Raw genomic sequence first — 26,082 nt, forward strand, 5'->3', positions numbered from 1 at the left:
AAAGTCTAGCAGCAAGAGACAGAAAAAGTAATTCCATTGAAAATAACTGTAGACAATATAAAATACTTGGAAATCTATCTGCTGTTTGTTTGTCGAATTTAAAAGTTTTTGCACAAACTCAATATTCAAGACAATTCAGACAATTTCCTGCTTAGTTCACCATCTTGGCTCCCAGAAGTCAACCTTACAAGTTCTTGCTGCCAAAGCTTAAGAAAATAACACACATTATTATCAGGAAGGGTTTTCAAAAGAAAGAAAGAAAAAAGAAAACACTCTAGTCCTGGATAACACCAAGGTATGCTATGTTCATACCTGAAATATTTTAAAATTATATATTTTGTTGATGTATTTTATCATCAAAGACATTTGGGGGAAGGACCCAACATTTCCCCAATATTAAGATTCAGAATTCAAAATTATTCCTTGTTTCAAAGAAAAACAAGTAAGCAAAAGTACCTTAGTGACTGTATTTCAATAAACACCAGTGGTGGCTTATTACCTTCAAGACCAAATATCAAATCCTCTGTTTACCTTTCAAAGACCTTCATAAACTGACTGCTTCTTACCTTTTCTTGCTTCTTAAATCTTTTCTTTTTTTTTTTTTTTTTTTTGCTTTTTGGAGGGGAAAGGGCAGGGCAAGTGATTTGCCCAAGGTCACAGGGCTAGTACATGTTAAGTAACTGAGACCAGATTATGAACTCAGGAACTCCTGACTCCAGGACCAGTGCTCTATTCACTAAGCTACCTAGCTGCCCCAATTATTTGGTTTTAAACCAGTGGTTGTGGAGTGGGGAATACAGTGGTTCTCACAATGCACTCCATTCTCTCCTTTTAAGCTTTGGGAAGTATATTTTTGAAGAAAAGTTTGAAGTTCAATCATGAGTGCTTCAAGCCCCTGGTTAGGAAAATTTCTAACACTTAAGCAGAGGTTGTGCTTTCTGCCTAACAATATCTTTTTATCGGTGCCTAATTAGTTCCTGGGCTCCTTGTGGTTGAAGCAAAATTCTGTGTACTGGAAATGTTTGGATAGCAAAATGGTAGATTCTACTCTCTACTATGTACTATCTAGTGCCTGAGAATAGACAGACAATGGAAAAGGAAATTGAAGAAAGAGCTGACCTTTTCCTGGAATGTATCTCAGTCTGACACTTTCACTCTGAGATGCCCTTAGATGCACCTGCTCTCTTCCAGATCTCTCTTGTACCTTAGAGGAGAGCCACAATTTTCTAAAAGGTAAGAAATTATTAACTTGAATCAGAAGGAATTCATACTTTAAAGACTGATAAACTCAATTACATGGGGATTCACCCTGAAATCTCATTTGCTGTGCTTCTCACAACTTAACGAATCTTCCAGTTTGAAACTGCCATACCTTTTCTATGCTCCCAAGGCCCTTTATTGGATATAATTTTTTTTCTTACTTTCTTTCTTTTTACAAATTATTTATTTATTTTTAGTTTTCGACATTTATTTCCACAAGATTTTAAGTTACAAATTTTCTCCCCGTCTTTCCCCTGCTCCCACCCCAAGATAGCATGCATACTGAATACCTCTCCCTCAAACTGTTCTCTCTTATATCCTCCCCCAACCCCTCCCCTAACTTCTAGTAGGGCAATATGGATTTCTTTACCCAAGTGCCTGTATAATATTGGATGTAATTTTTATTGAATTAAGATCCAAAAGGAATGCATTTGATTTTTCTGTATCTGTCTGCCCTACTACATGGACAGTTTTTGTGAAGGTGCCATATATTCTTTTCTATTCTCACTCAATGGTCTGCTATTTAGATTTTTATAATTGCAAGTGCTGTCTTCTATGAATGTAAAAATTTTGCTATTGCTTGCTAGAGATTGTACCCATGTATACTTAACTATACTGGTAAATTAAGGCTTTCCCTACCCCCTCAAAATTAAAATCCTTGCAAAAACTTTTCCCCTCCCTATCTTACCTAGGTTCACATTCATATGTAGAACACAAAGAAAAAGTTATGATTCCTTAAAACAAAGGCAATATGGTTCTTCTCGAGGAGCAAGCCTCAAGTTTGGTTACCCTGGCACTGATCAAACTAGTTAGAGACCAAAACAGCAACTACTACAAAACACCTCCTTAGAATTGGAAATTGAGGGAATGTCAGTCAATTAGGGAATGGCTGAACAAGTTGTATATGATTGTGGTGGAATGATATTGAGCAAGATGCTCTCAGGAAAACATGGAAAGTCTTATATGAACTGATGCAAAGTGAAATAAGCAGAACCAGGAGAACATTGTATACAGTAACAGCAATATTGTATGATGATCTACTATGAACAACTTATTCTCAGCAATACAATGATCCAAGACAATTCTGAAGGACTTACAAGGAAAGGTGTTGTTCATCTCTAGAGAAAGAACTGAAGATCGAAAATACTTTTTTGTTTCTTTATTTTTATTGGGATTTTTGTCTATATTTTCTTTCACAGCATAAGTTATGTGGAAATGTGTTTTGCATGACAACACAAGTATAACCTGTGTCAAGTTTCTTGCTTTCCCAATGGGAGTTGAGAAGAGAGAGGCAAAGAATTTGGAACTCAAAATTTCAAAAAACACAACAACATTAAAATTGCTTTTACATCCCCTGTCTGGTGGCAGAGTTCTACTGTGGCAAAAAGCCCAGGGGTCAAGTGACTGAGGGGTGACATAACCAGGCAAAGGAAGCAAGGCAAACAGAAGAATCCAACATTAGACTCCTATTTGGGGAACAAAAAGGATCAAAGCATGGAACAGGAGGAAGACAGTGAAGTCAGAACTCCTGCACCAAAAGCTTCAAAGGAAAATATGAGCTGGTTACAGGCCACAGAGGACCTTAAGAAGCAGATAAGAGAAGTGGAGGAAAAATTGGGAAGAGAAATGAGAACAATGCAAGAAAATTACAAAATGAGAGTCAACAGCCTGACTGAGGAAAATCACACCTTAAAAAACAGACTAACTCAAATGGCAAAAGAAGTTCAAAAAGGCAATGAGGAGAGGAATGCCTTAAAAAGCCAAATTTGCCAGATGGAAAAAGAATCTCAAAAGCTCACTGAGGAGAATCATTCCCTCAGATTTAGAATGGACCAAAGGGAAGCTGGAGCCATTAAGAGAAATCAAGATGCTGTTAAACAGATCCAAACAAATGAAAGAATAAAAGGCAATGTGAAATATCTCATGGGAAAAACCACTGACCTGGAAAATAGATCCAAGAGAGATAATTTAAAAATTATTGGACTACCTGAAAGCCATGGTCAAAGAAAGAACCTAGAAATCATCCTCCAAGAAATTATCAAAGAAAATTGCTCTGATGTTTTAGAATCAGAAGGCAAAATACAGGTTGAAAGAATCTACCAATCACTTCCTAAAAAAGATGCCAAAAAGAAAACTCCTAGGAATATTATAGCCAGGTTCTGGAATTCCCAGATTAAGAAGAGAATATTACAAGCAGCCAGGAAGAAACAATTTGAATATTGTGGAAACACAATCAGGATAACACAGGATCTGGCAGCTTCTACACTGAGGGATTGAAGGGCCTGGAATATGATTTTCCGGAGGGCAAAGGAAATGGGATTAAAACCAAGAATCACCTACCCAGCAAAACTGAGTATCATGTTTCAGGGGAAAATATGGTCATTCAGTGGAATAGAGGACTTTCAAGCATTCTTGATGAAAAAACCAAGTTGAATAGAAAATTTCACATTCAGATACAAGAAGCAAGAGAAGCTTGAGAAGGTAAAGAGGGAAAAGAAATCAGAAGCCACTTATCAAAGTTTAACTATTAACATTCCTACATGGAAAAATGATAATTGTAACTGATGAAACTTTTCTCAGTATGAAAATAGTTGAAGGGAATAGAAATGTGTGTGTGTGTGTGTATCAGAGTGTATTCGGGTGTGTGAAAACATATGTGAATATGTGTATATATATTTACTTATGAAACTTTTCTCAGTAGTTGAAGGGAATAGAAATATATATGTCTATATATGAGGATATATGGGCATATGAATACATATGTGTATGTGTGTATATATGTTCATGGGTATACATAGATAGAGGACACATGACCAATTTACCAGGAAGGGATGATACTTAAAAGGTGAAATTAAGAGGTGAGAGAGGAATATAATGAGAGGAGATGGGGAGAGACAGATTGGGGTAAACTATCTCATACAGAAGAGGCAATGGAAAATGGTTACAATGGAGGGGAAGAATAGGAAGGCAAAAGGGAATGGGTCAACCTTATTCCCATTGAATTTGGCTTGAGGAGGGAATGAAATGCACACTAAATAGGGTATCTCACCCAACAGGAGAGTAGGGGGGGAAAGGGATGAAAGGGGGGATGATGAAAGGGAGGGCAGGCTGGGGGGGAGGGAAATTGGAAGCACCAACTTATGAAAAGGGACGGGACCAAAGTAGAGAATAGAACAAGTGGGAGGTGGGATAGGAGGGAGGGAAATATAGTCAGTCTTTTACAATATATCTACTATGTGAATGTTTTGCATTAGCTACACATGTACAACCTATACTGAACGGCTTATCTTCCCTGTAATGGTAGGTGACAAGGGAGGAAGGGAATGAATCTGGAATTCAAAGTTTTAAAATCAAAAGTTTAAAATTATATATATATATATACTATTATTAAGACTATTTTACATGTAATTGGGAAATAAGATATACAGGCACTGGGGCATAGAGATCCACCATGCCCTACTGGAAAAGTCAAAGGAGGTATGGAAGAAGATATGGGAGAGAGAAGATTGGAGGAGGGGATGTCCTGTGGGATTGCTATTTTGGGGTGGTGGGTAGGGGAAAAACAGGGAGAAAATTTGTAACTCAAAATCTGGTGGAAATGAATGATGTAAATCAGAAGTTAATAAAGCATTTGAAAAATGAAAAAAAATTTGCTTTTGCATGTAATGTAATTGGGAAAATAAAATATTAAAAAAATTTAAAAGCACCTCTTTATGATACTCAGAGAATTGTTTTCTGCTTACCTATGAAATTATTACAATTTCATTATGTTGCCTTATATCCCTTTACTTTTGGGGAGACCTCTCTCTCTTTCCAAAATTGTGATAATGCTCAGCTCGGCCCCAGTGAAAGAGTTTTTGGCAGCAACCTACAGTTTGTTCCTGAAATTTCTGCATCCTAAATAAAAATTAGAAAGATGAGCTCTCTAGTCTCTCTTTCTGGAAACAAAAAAATAAAAATAATCAACAGACAAAAGATGCTAAAATTAAGAGAGATTGGGAAAAGCTTAAAAATGTGATTTTAGCTGGAACTTGAAGGAAGCCAGGAGGCAGAGATGAGGATACAAAGCATTCCAGATATGTAGGACAGTTTTTGCAGTAAAATATGAGGCAAGGTTCTCAGCCAAGGGGAGGCAGAGTCCTGGGAGGTTTGAAGAAGAATGGAAAAGTTTGGAAGAGCCACTGTGGAATGGGAGAATGAGTTGATATACAAGGGAGATATACAAGGATTGCTGAGCAGCTGGGAGAGCCCTGTTAAGGTTCTATAGCACAAATTGGTAGTGAACTTAGTCAGAAACACTGTGAAATTTTCTCCACCTTTGATCAATATGATATATTTGGAATGAAGGCAGCAGATCTGGGAGCCATTCAAGGCTGAGGCTTGGTGGAGCACAATTGTCATTATGATAAAAGGACCAGAGATTCAGGAGAAAAGAACAGTGTGGAGTTGAAGTGATTCACTGAGGGGTCAAGATGGGAAAAAGAAGAAAGTGATTTGTACGATGAAGGTGGACTGGAAGAGAATGGAGGGATCAGGGTATTGGAGGTGATGGTTTGGGCAAAGACTAGAGTTTGACATGGGAAGAGGAAGAAATGGAAAGCCAATAAATTATGATAATACAAGGAAATTTCAGAGTTCTTGAACATGGAGGAGGGACATTGCTTATGGATATCAAAATTAAAAATATGACCATTTTTCTGTGTGATTGAAGTGGGGTGGATGAATAGGTCATAAGAAGTGAGTAGGTGGAGGAACTGGGCAATTAAGGTTTCTGAGAGAGTATCAATACATGTGCCAAAACTCTCTAGCATGAAGACAGGAGTCAGGGAGGAAAGATTATGAACCAGGTACTAAATTTTTTGAAGAAGGAAGGGGAGTATCCTAAGGGGGGGGGGTCTATAGACAATAGCTGTCATGATTTTGATTGGGTGAAAGATGTGAATTAATGGACCTCAAAGGAAGAGAGGTTTCTGAGTGATGGTGGTGAGGGGTGAACCTGGAAATGGCAATGGGAATCTAGGAGAATCCCAACTTCTTTACTTCAACCAGTAAACTGTGGTGAATGAGTAAAAGTGGAAGGAGTGGGAGATGAAAAGATTTAAGAGGAAAACAAGTGTGATGCCTATGAAGCAGGCATTCCAGAGGGCAGAGAGGAAGGGGTGGGTAGTATTTTGGTTGGAACTTTGGAGCATGTGGGTTGAAGGGACAGAAATAAGGAATCAGGTAGGGCATGGGGAATGGGTTCTAGATGATGTACTACAAGGGTTTCAGTATGTTAATCATTAATTGAAAGGCAACTTTCTTCTTCCCAGTGGAAGGTGGAGATGAGGGAGAAAATATACAGAGTACAAGGTAAGAGGTGTTATTGAAAGGCATGCAGTCAGTAGAAAACACCCTCCTTCCTTTTGTACTTTGCTCTTCCCTCTGGAGCCTGGAGATCAGGCAGACAGCTCAGCAGGAGATGGAAGTGGCACCCGTGTTTCCTTTTCTCTTCCTTGTTCTCATGAATGTGGTGATCTGATTCACCTTCCTTTCCATTTATTTTCTGCAAACATCAAGAGTAAGCCTGACTGGGGTGGAGTCAAGATGGCAGAGTAGAAACAGAACTTCCTCAGGGCTCCCGCTCCCACCTCCTCCAATTCATGTAAAAAATGACTCTAAACAAACTTTGGAGTTACAGAACCCAAAAATTGACACATTAACCTCCCACTGAAGACAGTCCAGCAGGCCAGCAGGAAGGGGCCAGCTCAGCACTCTGGGAGCTGAGCTTAGCCCTGCTCAAGCCGGAGGTTTTAGCCTCAGGGCAGCCACAACCAGCAGCAGCTGCAGGGACTTCAGATCACCAGCAGCTGTGGCGGTTTCCAGAATTCTCAACCCACAGATGCTAAGGACAAAGTGAAAGGTCAGTGCAGTGTGTACTTTGGGACCTGGGAGTTTGGGAGTGCAGTCTGGCCTTTGCCCCCTGGAGTGAGAAGGGCTGAGGCATGACAGCCATCCATCCACTGCCAAGTGGCTGCTTCAGAGCTCCAGGCCTGTAGATTGTAGGGGTACTAAGAGACCAGTCTGAGGGGTAATTGATCTTGCTTTAACCTGCTTGGATCTGGATCACTGTCTGGGGTGGAGGTCCTGGGGTGCGTTTCCAGTGTGCCAGAGCATGTGGAGGCTTCAGAGAGGGCAGCCAACTAATAGCTCCAGCAGCTGAGAAAACCACAGCAATTTGGGACAAAGCTCCCCTCTCTGGCAGCAGAGTTCTATTGTGACAAAAAGCTCAAAAGTCAAGTAATTGAGAGGCAACATGAGCAAGGAGAGGAAGCAAGGCAAACACAGTGGTCTGGTTTTGGATTCCTTTTTGGGGGACAAAAAGGATCAGGGCATGGAACAAGAGAAAGACAATGAAGTCAAAACTCCTTCACCAAAAGTTTCCATCAAAAGAATAAGCTGCTTACAGGACATAGAGGAGCTTAAGAAGGATTTTGAAAACCAAATAAGAGTACTGGAGGAAAAATGGGGAAGAGAAATGAGAATGATGCAAGAAAATTATGAAATGAGAGTCAACAGCCTGACTGAAGAAAATAACACCTTAAAAAATAGACTAACTCACATGGCAAAAGAGGCTCAAAAAGCCAATGAGAAGAAGAATGCCTTAAAAAGCCGAATTTGCCAGATGGAAAAAGAATCTCAAAAACTCACTGAAGAGAATCATTCCTTCAGAATTAGACTGGAGCAAATAGAAGCTACTGACTTTATGAGGAATCAAGATACTATTCAACAGATCCAAACAAATGAAAAAATAGAAGGCAATGTGAAATATCTCATTAGAAAAACCACTGACTTGGAAAATAGATCCAAGAGAGATAATTTAAAAATTATTGGACTACCTGAAAACCATGATCAAAAAAAGAACCTAGAAATCATCCTCCAAGAAATTATCAAGGAAAATTGCCATGATATTTTAGAACCAGAGGGCAAAATAAAGGTTGAAAGAATCCACCAATCACCTCCTGAAAATGATCCCAAAAAGGAAACTCCTAGGAATATTATAGTCAGGTTCCAGAGTTCCCAGATCAAGGAGAAAATATTACAAGCAGCCAGAAAGAAACAATTTGAATACTGTGGAAACACAATCAGGATAACACAGGATCTGGCAGCTTCTACACTGAGGGACTGAAGGGCTTGGAATATGATATTCCAGAGGTCAAAGGAGCTGGGATTAAAACCAAGAATCACCTACTCAGCAAGACTGAGTATCATGTTTCAGGGGAAAATATGGTTATTCAATGGAATAGAGGACTTTCAAGCATCCATGATGAAAAAACCATAGCTGAATAGAAAATTTGACATTTAGATACAAGAAGCAAGAGAAGCATGGGAAGGTAAACAGGGAAAAGAAATCATAAGGAACTTATCAAAATTGAACTACTTACATTCCTACATGGAAAAATGCTAACTGTAACTTACAAAACTTTTCTCAGTATAAGAATAGTTGAAGGGAATAGAAATGTATATATGTATGTATAATATGTATACATATACATATATGTCTATATAGGAGGGTATATGGGCATATGAATACATATGTGAGTGTGTGTATATATGTGTACAGGTATACATAGACAGAGGGCACAGGATCAATTGAATAGGAAGGGATGATATTTAAAAGGTGAAATTGAGAGGTGAGAGGAATATAATGAGAGGAGATGGGGAGAGACAGAATGAGGTAAATTATCTCATATAGAAGAGGCAAAGGAAAACTGTTACAATGGAAGGGAAGAACAGGAAGGTAAAAGGGAATGAGTCAACCTTATTCTCATTGAATTGGGCTTAGGGAGGGAATGACATACACACTAAATAGGGTATCTCACCCTATAGGGGAGTAGGGCGGAAGAGGATGAGAGGAGGGATGATGGAAAGGAGTGCAGGCTGCGGGCGGGGGGAGGGAAGTTGGAAGCACCCACTTGTGAAAAGGGACAGTATCAAAGTAGAGAATAGAACTAGTGGGGGGTGGGATAGGATGGAAGGAAATATAGTCAGTCTTTCACAATATTTCCACTGTGGAAATGTTTTGTATAGCTACACATGTACACTCTATACTGAATTGCTTATCTTCCCAGTAAGGGTGGGTGATAAGGGAGGTAGGGAAAGAATATGGAATTCAAAGTTTTAAAATCAAATGTTTAAAATATGTGTATATTATTATTATTTTACATGTAACTGGGAAATAAGATATACAGGCACTGGGGCATAGAGATCCACTGTGCCCTACTGGAAAGTCAGAGCGGGGATGGGGGAAGATATGGGAGAGAGAAGATTGGGGGAGGGGATATTCAGTGGGATTGCTGTTTTGGGGTGGTGGGTAGGGGAAAAATGGGGAGAAAATTTGTAACTCAAAATATTGTGGAAATGAATGATGTAGACTAAAAAATAATAAAAAATTAAATTAAATTAAAAAAGAGTAAGCCTGACTGATTTGAAAAAAAGGGATCACTAAAACACTCTTGGCTGCTGTATCTCTCCGGTTGTCAAGGATATGGAGTTTGCTATCTGAGATGGATTCTGGAGTCTCTTGGACTTCTTGTTACAGTAGCTATATTATATAGTTCAAATTCTCTAAGAAATATTGATGGGTAGCTAGGTAGTGCAATGGATAGCGCACTGGACTGGGAATCATCTTCCTGAGTTCAGACCTGGCCTCAGAGTACTGGCTGTGTGACCCTGGGCAAGTCACCTAACCCTTTTTGCCTCAATTTCCTCCTCTGTGAAATGAGCTAGAAAATGAGATAGCAAACCATTCCAATATCTTTGCCAAGAAATTCCAAGTGGAGTCACCAAGCTTCAGACAAGACTCAACAACATTCAGTCTAAGTTATATAGCCATAGATGACTATACAATATTTTTACATTATTATAAATTTTTAAAAGAAATCTTTATAATCAGAGTCAATGTGTTTACTTTTATGTATTTCCTATTTTTCTGAGTTAGTGGCTTATATAAAATTGGTGATATTATACATAACATATATATCATATCCTCTAGTTTGCTTTTTTTCCCAGTTTTTCAAATATGGTGTTAATTTTGGTCTTTTCTCTGACCAGTCATCTAACTGAATGAAGGTAACATATTTTGGAATGATTTTCATGGTAGTAGTCAAATCAAATCAACAAGCATTTATTAAAGACCTACTTTTGCCAGACACCGTGCTCAGTGCTGGAGGTACAAAGAAAGGCAAAAACCAGGGGGCAGCTAGGTGGCTCAGTGAATAGAGCACCGGCCCTCGAGTTAGGACCTGAGTTCAAATTCGGCCTTTGACACCTAACACTTACTTAGCTGTGTGACCTTGGGCAAATCACTTAACCCCAACTGCCCTGCCTTCCCCCCTCATAAAAAAAAAAAGGGCAAAAACCAGTCCCTGCTCTCAAAGAACTCATGGTCTAATGGAGGAGACATATGCAAACAGCTACATGAATTAGATAGATGCAGTTATCAATATACAAGTTATTAGTGCTTAAAACTTCACTAAGGCTTCCCTAATGCCCTGCATAAGATAAATTGGAGATAACCAACAAAGGGAAGGCCCTAACATTAAAGGAGTTGGGGAAAGCTTTTTGTAGAAGATGGGCTTTAGATGGAACTTGAAGGAAGCCAGAGAAGGCAGGATACTGAGATGAAGAAGGAGAGAACTGCAGACCTGAGGGGCAGCCAGTGGAAATGCTTAGATCAGAGACAGAGTCTTGTTTGTGGAACAGCAAGGAGATTAATGTCATTGCCTCAATGAGTATGTGGGGAGGATAGGTATAAGATGATCAGAAAGGTAGGGAAGGACAGATGACCTATTATTTTCTATTTATTAACAGTCAATTGTTTTTTTTACATGTCCCCTGCTCATCATCAAACTAGGTGTCAAAATAGATTCAACCCTGGACCTGGAGTCGGGAAGAACTGAGTTCAAATCCAGCCTCAGATGTGTGACTTTGGGCAAGTCACTTAAGTTCTCTTTGCCTCAGTTTCCTCAACTGCAAAATGGGGATAATAACAAACCATACCTCCCAGGGCTGTTGTGAGAATCAAATAAGGTCATATTTGTAAAGCTCTTAGCAATGCCCAAGCACATAGTAACCACTTCATAAATGCTTGTTTCTCTTCTTCATTAAGTCTGGCATCTTCTAACTTTCTTATTAAATTTTTTATTCATGATTATGGTTGTGAGAATTCTGAGCAATCTATTAACTTTTGACTTTTTCTTTTCTAACCTAAACCATTTTTTTTTGGACACATTTTTTCCCTTGTTCTTTTTTGTACCCACCTTCACATGAAGTCACCAAGTATCAAGGTATATATCGAAATGATTTGGAGGCTCTTTTGGAATTTTTTGTGAGTTTCTCTACTTCAGTTCCCTGAAACAATAGATATACCACTAATGAGTATAATTAAGTAATATATTCATTTACTTAAGCTATTTGCTACAAAGTTCTGATGGGATTTAATAATTCTGTCTATATCCACACTGTCAGAATTATTCTATAATCAATACCCAGCTGAATATTCTAAGAACATTCCTCTGTTTATGGTTTATGCTAACCTAATTGGTCTATTTTTCTCATACTTATAATTTCACTGGTACAGGACAGTGGTCAAACTTTTTATATCAGGGCTCCTTTGTACTCTTCAAAATTATTGAGGACCTTTTAAAGAGTTTTTATATGAGTCATTTTATATGTTATACATACATGTTATGTGTATTTTTACTGTATTCAAAATAAGAATATCTTAGTATAATGATAACAGTTTTTACCTCAAAGTCAAAAAAGGTCTCAGGAACCCTAAGGGGTCCCCAGATTCCACTTTGAGAACCACCAGTGAAAGAACTCCCTCTCCTAATGAGATCAACAACTTTCAGTTCAGAGAGTTTGTTGGAGCCTTGAGAGATCAAGTGACTTGTCCAAGTTCACATAACCCGTATTCCAGTGTTAGGACTTCAACCCAGGTCTTTCTAACTCTGAGGCCTCTATCTATACAATGCTCCTTCTTCAAATAACCTTGATATTTCAATGAAAGGCTTCAATTATCATAACTAATTAGAGATCATCCTGTGCTGCTTCATCCATCCTAGGGTGGCTAGTTTTTCTCCAAGATGGTGGTAAGCTTTTAGCTAAGCATCAGAAAGGCACAGGTGGAGGGTTTTTCAGTGCATCACACCCCAGATCAGGGACCAGGTGATTGACAAAAATTCAGGGGTGAAAGCAAGAGGCTTGTATGAATGAGGCCTAATGAAAAAGTCTTTGCCAGGGGAGCAGGTCAGAGTCCTAAAGAGCTAGAGACAAAAATTTTTGTCCATATGACATGAACAACAGGCCCAAGGGCCAGTATAGCCATAGGATCCAAAGGGCAAAGCTGAGATCAGGGTTAAAGGTCAATGGCCAAACTCTTGCAAAATGGATATTTGCAAATATCCATTGCAAATATCCCCTGCAAAAAAGAGTATAAAAGACTCTCACATCAAGGAATCTCGGGACAATTTGCTTTTTGCAAATGGCTGGAGGATCTACTCGTTTTTGTTGTTGTTACTGGAGAGTTTGTGAATTTCACACTATTGACATTTTTTGTTTTTATATCACCTTCACTACAACCCTTAAATACCTTTCCACATTGCCACCCTCACAGGACCAAGGCCAGCCTCCACACCAGTCAATCATATCCTCCTGTCCTCTGGCTACTTCCTGATGCCACCCAAAAGGCAGCAGGTCCAGGAAGTCTGATGGAGTAGATCAGGGTCTGGAATTGTGGTCAGGAAGAACTATATTCAAATCTGCTTCTGATATGTACTAGCTGTGTGACCACAGACAAATGACTTAATGGTTGTAAGCCTTAGTTTCCCCACCTGTAAAATGAGGTGGGTTAGATAATCTTTAAGATCCCTTCCAGTTCTAAGTCTTTGAGTTTAAAATTACCTCTTGTGAAATTATAACCATTTACCCTTACTGTTGTTTCCAAAATGGTGGATGTGGGAGTGACCTATGCACAGAGTGAATATGAGACAGAGAATTTAAGTAAGCTACAGTGCATTTAGGAGTTGCCTAGGAGGGAGAGAAGAATGAGATTAGAAATTCTGCATAAGGATAGGACTTGCTTGTGCCCTTCACGTGGAACATGCCAGCATGGGGTGAACCGTGATAAGCTATAACATCAGATTTTGTTTCTGTTCAAATTTCTATTTTGAAAGGAGAGTTCTCTAGAGTAGGAGGAAGAGAGACACTGAGCATCCTAAAAGTTGCAGGGAAAATGTAATGGAGGCAGCTACTCCTCCTTCCCTCTCTTACATCGAATGTATTAGCCAGGCTGGTGCAGAGCCTAGAAGAACAGGTGGGCCAACTATAAGTGTTTACAGATATTCTGTTGGTTCAAAAGATCACCCATGCAGGTGATGCTGGCCACTCCCATGCTACTGGCAGAAACCAGTCATTATATCCCTGCTTAAAGACCTCCCACGATAGGAAGCCCATCACTGCTCCCAAAGCAGCTCGTTCCAACTTGGAAATGTTAGTATTCAGCTGCCACAATAATCTTTCTCATGTGTTGATTTAATCACATCACCTTCTTGGTCAAAAACCGTCAGTGGCTCTCACTTGCTTAAGGAATAAAAAAACAAAGTGTTTAGTCTAACATTTAAGACCCTTGAAAATCTGGCTCTAACTTGCCTTTCCAGTCTAATTTCATGCTGATTCCCTTCCCACACTCATTCCAGAAGAACTGTGGTACTACTCTCTTCCTGCCATTGTGCATTATTAGGCTAGGCTGTTCTGAATGCTAGGAATGCAATTCTTCTTCATCTCTGTCTATTGAAATCCTTTTCTTCCTTCAAGACCCTAGGATCAAATGAGATCATATGTTCAAAGTGCTTAGCATAGTACCTGGCACATAGTAGGAGTTTAATATGTTATTCTCTAATAAATGTTGGAGGGGATGTGGGAAAACTGGGGCATTAATGTACTGTTGGTGGAGTTGTGAACTGATCCAACCATTATGGAGGACTGTAAAATTGTGCATACCATTTAATCCAGCAATACCATTGCTAGGTCTATATCCCAAAGACATAAAAAAGGGGAAAAACTTATTTGTACAAAAATGTTTAAAGCAGCTCTTTTTGCAGTGGCTAAGAATTGGAAATCAAGAAGATGCTCTTCAATTGGGGAATGGCTGCACAAGCTGTGGTATATGATTGTGATGGAATATTATTGTGCTAAAAGAAATAACAAGCAGGATGATTTCAGAAAAACTTGGAAAGACTTGACTGATACCAAGTGAAGTGAGCACAACCAGAAGAACATTGTAGACAGTAACAGCAATATTATACAATGATCAGCTGTGAACAACTTAACTATTCTCAGCAATACAATCATCCAAGACAATCTCAAAGGACTTATAATGAAGCATGCTATCTACATCTAGGGAAGGAATTGATTCTGTCTGAATACACAGATTGAAGCATGTTATTTTTTTTCTTTCTGTCTGTCTTATTCAAGTCTTCTTGTACAAAATGATTACTATGGAAATGTTTTAAATGATTGCACACGTATAAACTGTATCAGATTGCCTACTGTCTCAGGGATGGGGCAGGGGAGGAAGGGATAGACTTTGGAGCTCAAAACTTTTTTTAAGTTTAAAAATTATTTTGACATGTAATTGAGAAAAATGAAATATTATGTAAAATAAAAAATAAACACTATCCCCTCCCATCACTCTCTCCTTCACAAAGTTGTCCCTGATAACCCCACCCTGAGCTGAAAGTGAATTCTTCCCACTAAAATTTTATTTATTTTTTGAGACCTTTCTTTGCCCATATCAGATTCTACAACGTGTCATATTTGTTTGTGTATTCACCCTTACCTTATACATTATTTAAGAGTAAATTACAAACCTGGTACCTTACAGACAGTAGACAATAAAAGTGTGTGCATCAGACTGATGGAAAGGTCCATGCTGCACCACTACAGATCTATTGTGGGAGGACATTCCTACCCAAATTCTGAATGGCTCTAAGGCTGACCACAAGGAGATGATTTTTAGGGGGTGGGTGTAAGCACAGCAATGAATGAATCCTGCTTAATAAAGTATGAAATTATTGTATCCAAGATATTAGAAGGAATAATAATTGTAATAACAGTTCACATTTATATAATGCTTTAAGGCTACAGGAGTAACACTTATATAGTGTTTTAAGTACCTAAAGCACTGGGCCCACCCTCTCACTCCCCTCCTCAATGAGTTGCAGTGATTCCCTATTGCCACCAAGATAAAATACCACTTTGTTCAGCAGTTAAAGCCCTTTACAACATTTCCAGGCCAATCACACATTACTTCCCCTTCATATATTCTATATTCTGGACAAACTGGCCTCTCTACAGCTCCCTGTACACCACAATTCACTTTCTATCTCTGTGACTTTACAGAGGCAGCCTTCCATACCTGCAATGTACTCTCTCCTCACTTCCAATTCTTGGAATCCCTGATTCCCTATAGGAGTCAGTCATAGGGCTATCTCTTACCTACAGCCTTTCCCAATACCCTCAGTTTCTAGTGCCCCCTGATATCACTTTATATTTGTTTCATATTTACTTATATCTGTATGAGTTCTTTCTCTTAATAAAGTGTTAGACATTTTAGTATAAATACTTTCTTATTAGCCTCTATGCCTAGGAAGGTATTTAGCACATAGTAGGCACCTAACAAATAAATGTTTACTACACCACTACTAGGTCTGTATCCCAAAGAGATAAAAATAAAAAAATTAAGGCTCTATGTGTACAAAAATATTTATAACAGCTCTTTTAGTTGTGGCAAAGAATTGGAAATTGAGGGGATGTCAATCAATTGGGGAATGACCGAACAAGTTGTTATATATGATTGTGATGGAATACTATTGTGCTTTAAGAAATGAGGAGAAGGCAGATTTCAGAAAAACCTGGAAAGTCTTACATGAACTGTAAAACTGCAAAGTGAAATGAGTAGAACCAGGAGAACATTGTGCATAGTAGCAGCAATACTTTATGATGATCTACCAATTTAGCTATTTATTCTCAGCAATATAAAGACACAAGACAATTCTGTATGACTGATGATGAAAGATACTGTCCATCTCCAGAGGAAGAATGGTAGAACCTGAATGCAGATCCAAGATACTTTTTCTTTATTTTTCTTGGAGGTTTTTGTCTGTTTTCTTTCACAGCATGACTTACATGGAAATATATTTTGCCTGACTACATATGTGTAATCTATGTCAAATTTGCTTGCCTTCCCAACTGGGGAGGGTGGAAGGGAGAGAGGGAGAGAATTTGGAACTCAAAATTTGAAAAAAAAAGTTTAAATTGTTTTTACCAGTAATTGGAAAAAAATAAAACATTAAAGAAAAAATGTTTGTTGATCCATTAATTGTCAAGGTTTGTTGTTGTTCATTCTCCCTTCTCGAAGAGGACCATGACATCAGGAAGATGATGCCATGACTTGCAAATTGGATTTGAATGAGGGAGGGCTGTGCAAGGTCACCAACCTCACTTTCTCCTCTGGAGCCATCTAGGTCCAGGGGTAAGATATGGATCAGGATGGCTAGAGATGATCCCAAATGCAGTGGGAGACATTGGTCTTTTTAAGTTAAGGTCTTTCTGAGTTTTCACTTTGACTCAAGCAACGCCCATTCAATTGCACTTTAAATTCATTCTCTTTTTTTGTATTTTTCTGGGGGAGGCAATTGGTGTTAAGTGACTTGCCCAGGGTCACACAGCTAGTAAATTTCTGAAGTCAAATTTGAACTCAGGTCCTTCTGATTCCAGGGTTGATGCTCTAGCCACTGGGACACCTAGCTGCCCCAAAGCATTCTTTTTAATCCTCATTACAACCATGTAAAGTATTATTATGCCTTTTTTTAAAGATGGGGAAACTGAGACTCAAAGAGAAGTGACTTGCCCAGAGTGACACGATTAGTGAGGATCTGAGGCCAAATTCAAACCCAGATCTTGCTGATTCCAAGTCCAGCACTCTGTCCAAACTGACATCTGTCACACTGATGCAGTCACAGAAGTGTAGATGAAAGTTGTTTCTAAAAGTAGTCATTTACAAAAGTTTTCCTAAGTCACATATCCAAATATTTAAATTCTATCTAAAGGTATGTATTTTCATTCAGCATATCAAGGGAATTAATGTAAAGAAATGCTAGGGAAGGTGGCCTAGCCATACCAGATTTTAATCTGTATTATAAAGCAACAGTCATCAAAACTACTTGGACTGAAGAAGAGAGTAGTGGATCAGTGGAAGAGACACAGCAGTCAATGACTATAGTCATCTACTGTTTGATAAAGGTACATATTTTCTATGTTCCTTTTAAGGTGTTTTTTCCCCAGTGTTATCATTGTTTCTGAAGATCCCCGCAGAGTACCTTCAGCAGGTTTTACTAGGTTGTGAATATTTTATGGCATTATGAAAATTCAACAAATACAGTTTTCCTTCTGAACTGAAACTGAAAAGGTATAAAAATCAATAATATATTAAAAGCCATTTCTATTAGTGCTTACTATGTGCAAAACAACACAGGTGCTATTTATCCCCAGCAGAATGTTAATTCCCTTGACTTAACTTACAAAGGCCATCTAGTTCAATTCCCTCATCTTATTAATGAGAAAATTGAGACTTCCTGGAGGTTAAGTGATTTACCCAAGATACTACAGGGAAGAAACATAAGAGATGGGATTTGAACTCAGAGCCTCTGTATCCAAAGACAATGAATGTTCTTTCCATTATACTACATTATCTTTTTTGTTATTGTCTGTCTTTCTATCCCCAATACCTACGGCAGTACCTAGCAGAGAGCAAGCATTTCATAAATATTTTATGAATTGATCTGAATGCAAAGACCAAAAACAAATTTAAATATTCCTAACCCTTGAGGAGTTTACATTCCAATGCAAGACTACAACATATAAAAAGAGAAGTAAGGAGAAGATAATTTAAGGAAGGAGAGAGTTCAAAACACTTAAGTATCAGAAGATGTATTCCACAGAAGATAAAATTTGAGCTAACCCTTGAAGGCAGATAGGGATCCTAAGAAATGAAGATGAGGAGAAAAGGCCCATAATAGATAAATTTGGGGAATTCTTCCTATAGATATCTTTCCTAAGACTGAGGAAATCTTATTTTTGTTTGGCTTATTACAGAATTTTAGGAAGTTAGTATCAGTTACTTTCACTTTGGGACTCTTAAAACACACACACACACACACACACACCAGGACAATTCAAACAAGGTTTCATTTTGCTTGAGTGAACTGGTCATTTTTCACAAGATAATGAAAAGTAAGTGGCCTAACACTAATACATTCTTGGTGAAGGTGTGAAGTAAAATGATCATTAATAATCATTTTGGAAAGCAATGTAGAATTATGCAAATAAAGTGACTAAAATATCCATAGCCTGTGAACCAGAGAGTCTATTACTGGAAGCCACTAATAAGAAAAAAGTCTCCATATACTCCAAAATATGTATAGCAGCACTTTTTGTGTTAACTAAGAATTGGAAACAAAGTAGATGCCCATCAATTGGGGAATGGACGAACAAATTGTGGTACATGAATGGTATGCTTCTAATAAGAAATTATTTGTGTGATGAATTGAAAGAAATATGAAAAGATGTATATGACCTGATGCAGAGTGAAGTAAGCAGATCCAAAAAAACAGTACAGTAACTACAATGACATGAATGGAAAGAACAACAACACACCAAAAAATCAAAAGTAAACGTAACAAAATTATAAAGATCAAGCAGTACTCATATGAAGAGATAGGAGAAGATACCCTCAAGCTACTCCTTTGTGGAGGTGGAAGATCCACATGCATTACACATTGCACAAATTTTTGAACTTTTTCAATGTACTAACCAGTTGTCCTGACTGGTTTTTGCACTCTAAAAAATACTGTCATAAGAAACAGCTCTTTGGAAGGAGAAGGAGAGATACATGGGATACTATGTAATGTGTGATGTAAGAAACAGAAAATATCAGTAAAAACTGATTTTTTTTCCTTTTTGGAGGGCAGTTGGGGTTAAATGACCTGCCCAAGGCCACAGGGCTAGTTTTTGGGTTAAGTGTCTGAAGCCACATTTGAACTCAGGTTCTCCTGACTCCAGGGCCGGTGCTCTATTCACTGCACCACCTAGCTGCCCCTAAAGATATAGCTTCATAGGCAAATTGGCAGAGACCTTAGAGTTCAACACCTTCTCTTTATTTTATATATGTATATATATATATATATATATATATATATATATATATATATATATATACATGTATATGTATACACACACACACACACACACACATATATATATATATATATATATATTTGCTTTTTGGAGAGCAGTTGGGGTTAAGTGACCTGTCCAAGGTCACAGGGCTATTTTTTGTGTTAAGTGTCTGAGGTCAGATTTGAACCCAGGTCCTCCTGATTCCAGGGCCAGTGCTCTATTCACTGTACCACCTAGCCACCCCAAAACCGATTTTTTTAAAAAAAGAAAAGAAAGTTGCCTGAATTTGGCTCCACAAGTCCCAGCTGTTGTGATATTTTTCTGCTGGATTCAACTTTAACTTATTAATGCTATCAAAACAATTCATTGTAGCCTAGAGACCTCAGGGTCAAAATGAGACTTCTACAGATTGAGGACTTCAACTGCCAGTCCAGTGAATATCCAAAGAAGATATTTAAAGCTACAAGCTGAGTCTGGATTCCCACACTAGTCACATATGCCCAGCCTGTTTCCTAAATACAGTAAGAATGAAACACAATCTGCTCTCTATTTTTTTTTTACAGCTTTGATTACTGTAATGTGAGAAATGGCTTTTTAAACAAGTAGAAACTCCCACCTGCTTTTAGACCACAAGACCCAACAGACTACAGCTGGGGCTTCCATCCAGTCTTGTACTGGACAATGATCCTTTCATGGAAATAAATTACACTTTGTATCCTTGGTAGGCAAAGGCACTGAAGTCTCAACATGATTTTCCTTGGACTTTGTTTTTTCTATTATTTCTCAATATGATTCATGAAAGGATTGCTTCATTCAAACATTAAAAATATATTTAGGAAAACATTTATTCATGGTAGAATTTCCCTCCATGCTTTCAAAAGAATTCAACAGAATACTGTTATATTAACAAAAGGTCTTTTAAGGGAAGAGACCATAGATGTCTATGGCTCATTTTAGCCTCATATAATAGTAGAAAGCATTTATATAACACTTTAAAGTTTACAAAGTGCTTTACTAATATTATCTCATTTTATCCTCACAACAACCATGAGAAATAAGTGTCATTATTATCCCCATTTTATAGATGAGGAAAAGGCTGAGGGAGGTTAAGTGATTTATCTAGGGTCACACAGCTAGTAAGAATCTAAAGCATATTTGAACTCAGGTCTTCCTGACTCCAGGTTTCATGATCTATTTACTGTACCACCTAGATGCCTCTATATAATATATAATAAATAAGACAATTCAATTAAAAAAACATTTATTAAGCACCTACTATGTGCCAGGCACTGTGCTAAGCTCTGGGGATACAAACAAAAGACAATCCTTGCCCTCAAGAAGCTTTCAGTCCAATATAGGGGAGAACGGATTAGGGGAAGGGGTATTCAGTGGGCATGCTATTTGGGGTGGAGGTAGGGGAAAGATGGGGAGAAAAAATTGTAACTCAAAATCTTGTAGATATAAATGTTGTGAACTAAAAATAAATAAATAAAATTTTAAAAAAAGAAGCTTTCAGTCCATTGATGCCATGTGACCTTCTGATTTGGGGGGTGGAGCAACAGAAATGCTATTATACTGAGAAGAAGAATGAATGAAAAGGAGTAATAAGTTGTCTGAAAAGGTAGCTGGGAATGATTGTAAAGGGCTTTGAATTCCAGGGTAAGGTGTGAAGTTTGTCCTAGGAGTTCTTAAAAACCTGAAGGTCAGCGAATTTGTTTTTATTAATATTTTGACAACTATATTACAATATAATTGAATAATCTTATATGTTTTTATTTTATGCCTTTAAAAACTGTATTCTGGGGGTGGCTAGGTGGCACAGTGAATAGAACACCAGCCCTGGAGTCAGGAGGACCTGAGTTCAAATCCTACCTCAGACACTTAACACTTACTAACCATGTGACCTTGGATAAGTCACTTAACACCAATTGCCCTGCCTTCCCCCCCCCCAAAAAAAAAAAAAAAACAACTGTATTCTGATTCATAGCTTTCACCAGATGGTCCTAGGGTCCATGACAGAAAAAAAGATTATTAACCTCTGACGTAGAAACCAAGATGACCTGCTGAAATTGTTGTGTTTTAGGAATATTAATTTGGTAGCTATATGGAAGATAGATGGGAGGGGGGTTGACTGAAGCAGGTGAGAAGTCATGAGTGTCTGAAGAGAGGGGAGAAATGTAAGAAATGTTGAGGAGGTAGAGACTCTGAATCAAGGAAGTACTAAGGAAAGGCAAGAGAGAAGCTTTATACAAAAGAAATCCAAAGTTATTGGATGAATCTCCCTGGAGGATGGTTCCGAGAGACCACTGGGCAGAAGAGACCTCCCTCTTACTTAGCGGTCAGTGATATGATGACAATGCTGATGATTAGCCATCAATGCATCTATCTACAAGCATTTACTAAGCCCTTGATCTGTGTTAAACATTGCACTGTGTTGGGATACACAGAGAGGTAAAGCGTTCACATTCTAATGGGAGAGACAGCACGAAAACAGCTATGTAACTATATAATGTACATAGTATAAATGGGAGGTCATCCTGGAGGGAAAATTGTATTAGTGTAGGAGATCAGTGTCACTTTAGTCACTACCTAGGATAAGGGTCCCTGCATTTTCTGAAATAGTAACTCAGAAGAGGCCTGCAGCAGAGTTGAAAGCAGAAGTTACTGGATACCATAGCTGTCCAGGGAAGAACAAGCCCTGGGGGACCAGCTATTTGACCCCAGAGGAAACACTGATGAGCATCAAACCCAGTCTAATACCTGGGTAACCAACCTAACACAAAGATGTCATGTCAATGGGAGGAAGAGAAAACAAATTCATTTGGAGGAACCAAAGGTGAGTCATGTCAATGGAAATAATGGAGGGGGGGGGGAAGTTGGAAAGAATAGATCCAGCAGTACCAAGTCTCAAAGTATACTATAAAGCAGTAGCAATAAGAATACTTGATCCTGGTTAAGAAATAGAAAAGATGATCATTGTAAAAGATGAGGTGGACAGCACAGAAATGCAAAGAGATATGGTAGCAGGAGTTCTAAAAGCCCAAAGATGCCAGCAACTAGAGTAAGGACTTGAACACTATGACACAAAAACTTCCAAGAAAACTTGAAGGTGATTTGGCAGAAATTAGATTTAGACCAATACTCATATCATATACTAAAGTTCCAAATGGATACGTGACTTAAATATAAAAGACTACATTGTGAAGAAATTATAGAAGCAGGAAATGAAATAACTTTCAGACTATGGATTGGGGAAGAATTCAAGAAATCAAAGGATACAGATGATTACTGAAGATAAGATGAACAATTTTTATTACATAAAATTGAAGAGGTTTTGTACAAAATCAAGGGATATAAAATCAGAAGCAATTTACTGGGGAAAATATTTGCACTAAGTTTTTCTGATAAAGTTGTGATGTACAAGATATCTAAGGATCTTATTTAAATATATGAGAATGACAGCTATTTCCTAATAGATAAATAGATAAAGGATATAAACTAGGGGGCGGCCAGGTAGCACAGGTAGTAAGAGCACCGGCTGCAGTGTTGGGATGACCTGGGGATCGAATCCGGTCTCAGATACTTAGCACCACACTCAGAAATAACTGGCTGTGTAACCTTGAGCAAGTTACTTAACCCCAATTGCTTAAAAAAAAGGATAAAAACTAGGAGTTCTCAAAAGAAGAAACACAACCAATCAACAGACATGTGAAAAAATGCTTCAAACTACTAATAATTAGTTGCAAATTAAAGTAACTACATTATACGCATCAGACTGGTAAAGATTACACAAAAGGAAAATGGCAGGTGTTGGAGGGGCTGCAGGGGGGGGAAAGGTATGTTAATATCCCATTGTTGGGGCTATGAATTGGTCCAAGTCTTCTTGAAAGCAGTTTGGAACTATACTCCCAAATCCTAGCCAGTGTACTGTCCAGGTTTCATAGACATACAACGTGAGGTTGGCACAAAGTCTCTATAGTACTTCAGTAAGCAATCTAATGTCTTCTTTACCACAGTTTCCTTTAGAGTCTCCCAAACAATGAGCTAGCTCTGGCAATGCATGCATCAATCTCATTGTGTGTGTGTACATCCCTGGAAAGTACATTGCTAAGGTAAGTAAACTTATCCACAGCATTCAAAATTTCTCCATTTGCTGTAACTGATGGTTCCATGTGTGGATGGTGCAGTGCTGGCTGATGGAGAGCCTCTGCTTTCTTGGTGTTGGCCAAAATCAGCACAAGCATCAGAGAATATTCTGTTGCATCTCAGTCTCAGAGGCTTCATTGAAATGTACAATCATCTGCGAGCAAAAGGTTATGCACCAACTCTCTCTCCACTTTAGTCTTGGCTTTTAGCCTTTTCAGGTTAAATAATTTGCCATCAGTGCAATGGCTGACCTTGATGCCATAGTTAAGAAGGCAGAAGAGTAGAAAGAAGTGTAGCCTGGCTCCTTCATCATATTTACCCAGAAAGATCTAGGAAATGTCTCAGGCCAAATTCTGATAAGCAAATCCAAGAAAAAATGACTGAGTCATTTTTTCTTTTTTTTTTTTCATTAAGCAATCGGGGTTAAGTAACTTGCTCAAGGTTACACGGCCAGTTATTTCTGGGTGTGGTGCTGAGTGTCCGAGCCCGGGATTCAATCTCCAGGTCGTCCCAACACTGGAGCTGGTTCTCTTACTCGCTGAGCCACCTGGCCGCCCCTAAGCAATTGGGGTTAAGTAACTTGCTCAAGGTTACACAGCCAGGTGTTTCTGGGTGGGTGCTAAGTGTCTGAGCCAGGGATTCGATCTCCAGGTCTTCTCAACACTGGAGCTGGTGCTCTTACTTGCTGTGCTACCTGGCCGCCCCGACTGAGTCATTTTTTCAGCCTAGGAAACGTTGGGGAGAAAGACAGAGAGGTCTGCAGACAGTGAAAGTACTACTCAGGGAGCATTCTATCACCCAGGGCCAAGACTGTACACCAAAGCAGGAAATACTAGGGCAGAAAGAGGTCCCATGAGATAACTGAACTAAAAGAGTATATAGGAATGGGTGCCATTTGGCAACTACTCAGTTGCAGATCACTGATCCAGGGTAGACTAAGGAGGGAATCTGAACCTAGGGAGAGTGGAGAGGAGTTGTTACAGTTGGAAGTCCTGGATATACTAGACAAAGAACAAACTCAAAAACAAACAGCAGGTATATGAGTCTGACCTTAGGAGCAGAGCAAGGATACAGTTCTAGCCTCCAGGTCATACTGAAGCCTGCAGTAAAATAATCTTGATAAGAGTCTCAATTCAGTCCCTCTGAACCTGCAAAGCATTCTAGTAGTTGAATCCAACATTCACTCAAACCTCTAACTAGAGACAACCTAACAGACCAAATGTGTGTCAGAAACTTTCAGAGTTCAAACTAGAAAGGCAGACTTTTTCTCTGATAATATCACTGTGGGAGCACTGAAAGCTTATAGGTCCTGAGACTGAGCTGTAAAAGCAGCAGAAGATACAAGCAGAAGTTGATCTCAGACATTCTCTCCAGAAGTGCTCAGATCCAAGCCCTAACACACAATCTAAAGTGAAAAAGGAGGCTAGAAGAATGAGTAAGCAAAAAATAATTCTACCATAAAGAGATATTTCAATAAGTACATTAAAGAGCCAAAGAGAAAGACTCAAAAATATTCACAAGCAAAACCTCAAAGAAAAATACATGTTGGGGACAAATCTAACCAGAATGCCTGGAGAAGACAAAGCAAAAGTGTGTTTTTTTTTTTCATGAGAGCTAAAAATTCTTTAAAAATCAAATGAGTAGAGAAAAATTATGAAAAGAAATAATGATTGATGATCTCCTAAAATTCCATGATCTCAGAAATATGGAAGAAAGATATGAAAAGAGAATTAGCAACTTGAAACAAGAGATACAAAACCTTGCCCAAGCAATGAAGTCCTTGAAAATCAGAATGGACCAAATAGAAGCAAGTGACCCCTAGAAATATCGGGAAATACTAAAACAAAATTTTAAAAAACTGAAAAAAATAGAAGTATCTTGTAACAAAAGCAATTGACCTGGAAAACAGATTTGGGAGAGGTAGCTTAAGAATCATTGAACTACCTGAAAGCCATTAACAACAACAAACCCTAGACATCATATTTCAAGAAGTCATAAAACTTCCCAGATCTTTAGAACCAGAGGGCAAAGTAGAACTAGGAAGTATCCGTTGGTCACCTCCAGGAAAAGAGAACTCAAAATGAAAACTCAAAGAAATATTATAGCCAAAAACCAGAGCTTCAAGGTCAAAGAGAAGATTCTTAAAGCGGGAAGAAAGAATTCAAGTACCAAGGATCCACAGTCAGGATCATACACACAATTTATCAGCCCCTACTTGAAAGGAGTAGAGACCTTAGCATGTGATAATCCAGAAGGCAAAAGATCTAGGCTTATAATATAATTTACTTACAAGGATTGGAAAAAAAATCTTGGGAAAAATGGACCTTTAATGAATTAGAAGACTTCTATTCTTCTTTATGGGACAAGAGCTGAATAGAAAGTTTAACATACAAA

General features: G+C 38.4%; 1 long non-coding RNA gene across 1 annotated transcript in view; it reads right to left on the reverse strand.

Annotated features, from left to right (window-relative positions):
- LOC138147863 (uncharacterized) overlaps nt 1-26,082 on the reverse strand; it is a 40,676-nt gene that overhangs the window by 1,650 nt on the left and 12,944 nt on the right. Inside the window, exons 2-3 of the long non-coding RNA XR_011164913.1 lie at nt 11,562-11,652; nt 1,120-1,226 (exon numbers count right to left, since the gene is read on the reverse strand). This is a non-coding gene — a long non-coding RNA (uncharacterized lncRNA). The remainder of the gene's footprint in view (nt 1-1,119; nt 1,227-11,561; nt 11,653-26,082) is intronic.

Source organism: Petaurus breviceps, unplaced genomic scaffold, assembly GCF_028583685.1.
Source record: "Petaurus breviceps papuanus isolate PSGF00001 unplaced genomic scaffold, PetGlider_PUasm1.0 90808, whole genome shotgun sequence".
Lineage (NCBI taxonomy): Eukaryota > Metazoa > Chordata > Mammalia > Diprotodontia > Petauridae > Petaurus > Petaurus breviceps.